The sequence below is a fragment of the Nicotiana tabacum genome, chromosome 1, assembly GCF_000715075.1.
Source record: "Nicotiana tabacum cultivar K326 chromosome 1, ASM71507v2, whole genome shotgun sequence".
NCBI classification, from domain to species: Eukaryota; Viridiplantae; Streptophyta; class Magnoliopsida; order Solanales; family Solanaceae; genus Nicotiana; species Nicotiana tabacum.
The window spans coordinates 171931869-171939626 of NC_134080.1; positions in this window are offsets into that span (position 1 = coordinate 171931869).

Here is a 7758-nt window from a genome sequence, read left to right on the forward strand (position 1 = left end):
ATCATCATCAAATTCCAACTCGTCATCATACTCAATTTCTTGTATTATTATTTTAGAGTTAGATTGGCTTTTAAAACTGGGCCGAAGATTCCTCATGCATGTCATGTCATTGATATCAGCATAAAAAGAATTGTACAAAAGAAGAAAACAAAATAGAATTAGAAGGAGTGAAGGAAAAGGGACAATTGCATTTCATTGAATTTAAAGATAACAGGGTTTTGACACATCAAACTGGACGAAACATAATATATGAATTACAGACCCTGGAATAAACCAGACAACTAAAAGAAAATCAAAACCCTCTACCAAGACTCTCTCTGGATAGGAAGAGGAGTAGCTTCCCAGTTGTTGACTTTTGCACGTGGTCCCACGAATTGCACATCTGCCTTGCTTGACCCTTCCCTAGCCTCAACCATGTTAACCTCGGTGAATAACCTTTCGAAACCCTTCTCCAAGTCTCCATCATCACTAATCAATGATCCAGGAACCTTTGACAACAATTGCTTTCTGATACCCGGCATGACGAATGATCTGGACAGACGCAGGATTGGCTTTGGCATTGCCCATGCTTTCTGTTTCATTTTCCTGGCTCGTCTCACGTCAGCAACTATAGGCTTGAACCCCAGACCAAAAGTATCCAGATTCTTTGGAAGAGAAACTGGTTGTACAATACCTTGCAAAGATGCACCCAAACCCTTGCCCGGTACAAAACCATTTTTCAACATTTCAACGGCTAGCATGACTGATGCCGCAGCCATCTTTGGAGTTGGAACGCTCTTTCCTTCCGAAATTTTTTATACCGATACTATGTCGCAAACCTGATAAACCCAGGGTCCCTTGTCATAGTCGGCCACTATGAACGGAACAATGGCATCATTGGGTACACACAAATTATCTTCGCCGTGTACAATAATTTCCTGTCGATCCCATTCAAACTTGACCATTTGATGCAGAGTAGATGGGACTGCTTTGGCCGCATAGATCCAGGGTCGTCCCAACAACAGATTGTATGAAACAGCCACATCGAGCACCTGGAATTCCATAGTAAATTCAACTAGCCCTATTGTGAGCTCAAGCACTATGTCCCCGACTGAATCCTTCCCTCCACCGTCGAATCCCCGAATGCAAATATTGTTCTTGTGAATTCTTTCATCCTCCACTTGCAGCTTGTTCAATGTGGATAGAGGACAAATGTTCGCGCTAGACCCATTGTCAACCAGTACCCGAGTAACCACGGAATCTTCGCATTTCACCGTCAGATAGAGGGCTCTATTGTGCTCGGTACCCTCCACGGGCAACTCATCATCAGAAAAAGTGACTCTGTTTACCTCAAATATCTTGTTAGCTATCTTTTCCAAGTGTTTTACTAAGATTTTGTCAGGAACGTGGGCTTCGTTCAAGATCTTCATCAAAGCACTACGGTGTTCGTCTGAATGGATCAATAATGACAAGAGCGAGATCTGAGCTAGTGTCTTCCTTAACTGCTCGACAATGGAATAGTCTTGCACTTTCATCTTTCTCAGAAATTCTTCTGCTTCTTCCTCGGTCACTGCTTTCTTCACCAACACTGGATTATCATTTGAGGTCTTAGCTATTCTCAACTCTTCGGGGGCAAAACATCTCCCTGATCGAGTCAAACCATGAGTCTCACACACTTCTTCTTTAACCTCTTTCCCTTTGTAAGTCACGGTCATTCGTTGATAATTCCATGGGACTGCCTTGCTGTCAACTATCGGTAATTGAGTTACCGGTTTGATAACGACATGATATGTGGGGGTGCCCTTCACAATTACCACGGGCTTGTTCGTCACTCCCGGCACAACCACTTTTGCTTTTTCATGTTTTCCTGCAACGTCACTTGAGGACCCCCTCTTGACCTCCACAGATGGTTCATTATTTTCCCTGTTCAACTTGATCACAGACTTCTCACTGGTTGACTTTTCAAATGGTATGGCTTCACTAGACTGAATCATCATGACGATCTGCGAAGGCTTCTTAAGCTCCCCTCCCTTATGCACTATATCAATCATATTTGTTTCATGATGGGCTGGCAAGGGATTCTGATTGATATTGGGTGCCTCCGGAGCTTGGACCTCAATCCGATTGGTGTCAATGAGTTCTTGAATGGCTGTTTTCAATTTCTCGCATTTCTATGTGTCATGTCCCGGGGCCCCTGAACTATACTCACAACTCAACAAGCGGTCAAGATTTCTGGGAGGAAAATTCAGTAATTTAGCCTCGATCGGATTCAACATACCCAACTGTCTCAGTCTGTGGAATATACTAGCATATGATTCTCCCAATGGAGTGAAAGTCTTTTGCTTCTGCAGCCTCTCATTCTTAAAGGTTTGGTTGGGTCAAAAACCCGTTCCAGGAGGATTTCTGTGGGCTTTTGGGGGTAGGTAGGTATTTTGTGGAGCCTAGTATGGGTTTTGTGGAGCTGGCGCATGCCATTGTGAGTGAGCGGGCAACTGGGTATAGGTTTGTGCGTGATGAACAGAAAAATAGGGATCTAGCGGTGGGTAATAGTATTGTGGTGGGTTATATGGAGTATGGGGGTAGGTTTAGGGATAGGGTCGAGGTTGGTTGAAGAACTGTGGAAGGTTCCTGGATCCACCCCAAGCTGCCGACTCGATTATTGCAACATCCTCTTTCTTCTTCTTTCCGAGTACACCCCGAGTACCATTTTGAATGGTCTGGGTGGTTGCTTTGACTGCTGAATAACTCATGATCTTATTGGACTTGAGTCCCTCCTCAACCATGCCTCCCATTTTCACAACTTCATTAAAGGACTTGCCCACTGCTGACACCAAATGACCAAAATAAGTGGGCTCCAAAGCCTGCAAGAAATAATCAACCATCTCACTCTCTTTCATCAGGGGGTCAACCCTCGCTGCTTGCTCTCTCCAACGAAACCCATATTCTCGAAAACTCTCATCGGGCTTCTTCTCGATCTTCGTCAATGACAGACGGTCTAGTATGATTTCAAGATTATATTGAAAATGACAGGCGAAGGCTTGGGCCATATTGTCCCATGTGTACCACCTTCTATGATCTTGTCTAGTGTACCATTCTAGAGCCGACCCACTCAAACTTTGGCTAAAATACGCCATCAGCAATTCATCTCTTCCTCCTGCTCCTCTCACCTTGCTACAAAATCCCTTTAAATGTGCTACTGGGTCACCGTGCCGGTCGTACAGGTCAAACTTGGGCATCTTGAACCCAGCTGGTAACTGAACATCTGGGAACAAACATAAATCTTTGTAGGCCACACTTACTTGGCCCCCTAACCCCCTCATGTCTCGGAATGATTGTTCTAATCTTTTGACCTTTCTGATCATCTCCTCATGCTCAGGATTTTTGGGTGGCTTCTCGGTTTCCACCGTGAGATCAATATGAGGGGTGTAAGGATAGGGTTCTGGAACTTTGAAGGTAGGTTTAGGGGGATAATACTGGTTTTCGTGGGTCTGTAACGGAGGTTCACTGGAAGATCGGTGTAAGGTAGCAGGTGGAGGTGCCACAAAAACAGCAGTGACTGGCGGAGGAGGGTATGGGACTTGTTTGGGTAGTGGAGCCTGAGAAGTATAGGAAGTGGCGCCATGGCATTGTTGGTAGAGGAGAAAGGCTGGAGATGAGTTCACAGTGGGAGGCTCTAGAGGTTGGGCTGATGGTGGGATATAAGCAGGGTTGACGGGATAAACCGGTGGTGGATATCCCTTCGCCCAAGCTTGGTACATTTCAGCCATCTGCTGCTTTAGCTTATACATTTCTTCCCTCATCGCATTAATGTCCATTTCTTCCACCTCTTTTGATGGGTTGACAATACTTGTTTCTAGTTCCTGGTCGACCATATTCAGCCTGTCTTTCGATCGGGTGTTGTAGGAGTGAGTTTCCAGAATGCCAGCCAACTAACCACCTTCCTGAACTCAATTCATCAACAACAACATTGTTAGCGGTTAGGTTTTTAACAATTTGGTAATCGCACATTTGGGGAATGAATGCACCTAAGCAGTTAACCGTTTCTATCATGCATTTATTCGGCTGCTTGCGTCATCCCGGCTTGGCCATTTTGCAACTTTCTTTCTTTTTCTTTTCTTTGCGTTTCTTTGTCTTTCTTTTCTTTCCTTTATCCTCTCGTCACCATCGTTTCTTTCTTCTTATTTATTCTCTTTTCTTTTCTTTTTCTTTGCTTTTCCTCTCTTTTTCTTTTTTTTCTTTTTTATCTTTTCCTTTTTTCTCTCTTCTGGTTATGGTCAAATCCTATGGAGATTGCCTACATATCATGACCCCGCATGAATCAGACCGAGCGTATTTCTGAGAGATAAGTGTGAAAGTAAATAAAATATTTTTTGGGGATTTTCAGTTTTTATAAAAATAGATGCTTCGATTACAAAGACTCAATACTAACAAATTCCAAAAGACTAACAGAATCTGATGCAAAGACGAAATACCGACTCTGAAAATAGGCTATCATACTCCCAAGAAATACAGACTCAAAAACAGAAAGAAAATACAAACCCAACATGACTTTCAGACTCTGACACAAAGGAAATATAGACTCAAACGAAAAATCACGAGTATATCAATGCTCCTGGTGCCCGCGGGGCATCATTCGGTCTCGCCGCGGGCCTATGTGCAAGATCCTTTGAAGTCGGTCCAAGTCGTTCATTATTTGTTTAAAAAAGGTCATCACTACTGCAAAGAATGTAGCGCGAGTCATGTCCTCACATATGTGGCACTTCATAATGATGTAGTCAGCGATGTTTCTAATTCTCTCTCTTATGACGCCCTTTTCTTGTAACAAATGCCCAATCTGCTAGGCGCTGGCCTCCAAAGTTTGTTCAGCCGCATGATTTTGCTCCTGAAGTTGTTGCAAATATATTTCTAATCGCGCCAATGCCATATAACAATGTTCCCTTTCAACTTTATAGTCTTTTGCCTGCTTGATCATTTTGTTTTCCGTGGCGATGACCCTTTTCTTTAACCCTGTGACCTCATCGTCGTACCTTTCTCTCAACTGCTTAACTAGGCGTACCCATTCATCTACGTTTTTAGCCAATTGTTTTTGAACCTTGGCTAGTTCACTTTCAGCTTTGTTCAAATCGAAACTATAGTCACTTACTTTCTGCCTTAGGTTAGCTATGAGTCTTTCATCCCTGTCGCTTCGGGCTGGATTTTATGCCGCTACTTTCATCTTCTGAATTTGAGCTCGAAGGGCTTCATTTTCTTTGGCTAGCCTTTTCTTTTCCCCTTCATCCGCCGCAACCTGCAAGCTACTCTTGAATTGAAGCTCTCTGACTTGCTTTTCCAATTTTCGTATTGTGGCCCTGTACTCATTTCCCTTAGCCACCCAAGCCCACTGTTCTTGTGACGCTTCAACGAATTCCTGAACGTAAGGCTTTTTGGCTGGTCTTTCTGGTTCAGCCCTTGCAGTGCTCTTCTTTCTATACCAAACAAGATAGGCGGGTGAGACTTCGCCTCTAGATAAATCACGTACTCGAGTATTTACTGTCAAGTACTGGCATTCATTCCAAATAGAACGAACTGTCTCTTCATGAAATTGACCGTCAGCACTAACCTCGACCGCATGCACACTAAGATCTTCATCTGGGTGCATCACCTGACACCTTCCCAACTGTCTCATTGCCCGGTAAGGAGCGTAAGGCTGAATACCTCACAGATCCATCAGGAGGAAGTAAGGACCAGTGGCAAGCATGTACACAATTTCTTCAACAGGAAGCCAACCCAATGTCCACTCTATTTTCCCTGCAGTAATAGAGCAAAGGCAGGATACCCACTCTTCAAACCCCTTTGGCAGCTTAAACCCTACAATTCTTGTGTCAAACTCTTCAATACAACTTTTCTCTGTGGATCCGTAACTCATATACTGAGGGCGATGGCACAGGTGCTCGATCATCCACATCTGTAATAGCAAATTGCACCCCTCGAAGAAATCTGCCCCAGCTTTACAGGCTGTGAGAGCTCGGTATATCTCGGACACTATCATAGGGGCGAGAATGCTCTTGGCATTGGTAATCAGGACCTTGACGACTCCGGCCACCCGCAAATTGATATTCATGTCTTTTCGGGGAAATATCACAAGGCCTAAAAAAGCTACCATGAAGATGAAACGCCTATGCTCATCCCATTTTGTTCGGTTTCCTTTGCTACAAACCCCGTTTGCCGGATCATTGAACCCTCCTACATGCCTGTACCTTTGGTATATAAATTGTAGAGTAGCAAAACCATCCTCCAACTCGGAATACGGGACTCCCTTACTTATCTTTAGCAAATCCATGAATTTGTGAGAGTTAACGGCTCTTGGAGCGATCAGATACTTATGCCTCAGCCCTTCAGTACTTCCCATATAACCTGCTATCTCTTCCAAGGTTGGGGTGAGTTCAAAATCCGAAAAGTGAAATACATTATCGGCCGGGTCCCAAAACGTAACCAAAGCCTTTATGACATCACCTTTGGGCCTGATTTTTAACAACCCGGTGAGACCTCCCAAATGTATATTGACTTTATCTTGCTCCGATTTTCCCAGATCTTCCCACCACATATGCAACTCCAAAGGGATTTTGTTCATGAACTACTATCGGCAAACTTGGACTCGTGCTCATTCTGCACATTTATTAGGGTGATTAAGCAAAATCAAGACTCATTTGACTCAAAGACAAAACTGACACTTTTTCATTCATTTTTTCAAAAATAGAACCCGATTTTGCAAATACGGCCTTTCAGCACCTCGGAGACGAAGATTTTAAGGCTGTGTTGGCTAACCGGTGAAAACCTCGAAAAATGACCACAGGAGGCTGTTTTTGCAAAAGCAGGCTTCCGGTGCCCTTTTAGGGACATTCGGCTATTTCTGACAAGAATGGCATCACCCTAATTATTTTCAAATAAAAGTAAAATTTTTGCTTTTAGCTACTTTCGCAAAAGGAAGTTGGACCTGATGGGGGTTGCCTACGTATCTCACACCCTGTGAGAATCAAACTGGCATAGTTCGGGCAGATAAAATAAACTATTTTTTTTAAAATAAGATTTTTTTTCATTGGCAAACAAAACGAACTATTTTTTTATTTTCAAAACAAAAACTCTTTCTATCTTTTTTTCATTTCATAAATAAAACAAACTATTTTCCCTCCTTTTTTCTAATTATTTTCTCAAAAATTCGATAGAGTTTCGACACTATTTGGACATTGTTTTTTTCTCAAAACAGGCGATTAACTCTCTTTTACCCTCATACTTCCATTTCTTTTCCAAATTCTCTCCTTTTATTCAAAAGCTGGTCAGCATGCAAACCCGAAGCAAATAAATGCACAAGTAGCAAGTAAGATGCATCAGGATGGTCTTTTATTTTCGGGTGCACCTGTCCTAAACAGACCCAACCCCTGTATTGAGTCTCCAAAGTCAAATATGCACATGATGCAAACAAACGCTCCTACTAGGATCCGACATGAGGTATTGTTATACTAGGTTTAAAACCCTGGGTTTATTTGTTCTAGATCTGGCTCACCCGAGCGGACAACTCGAGCCGAGGGGGGGCTGCGTACCGGTAACCAAAGGATCATCCGGCTTTGCAAATTGTCCGAGCCTCGTCCTATTTGGGATATGACACTAACTGAAAGAAGTCACGACCACCGTGCACTCCTCAGGAGAGAGAAGAGAGGGGTTTCGTAACAGTTTATATATACAGTTTAGATAATATCAAAGCGATAAAAAAATAACATTTAGCACATTAGGCCCAAACATGTA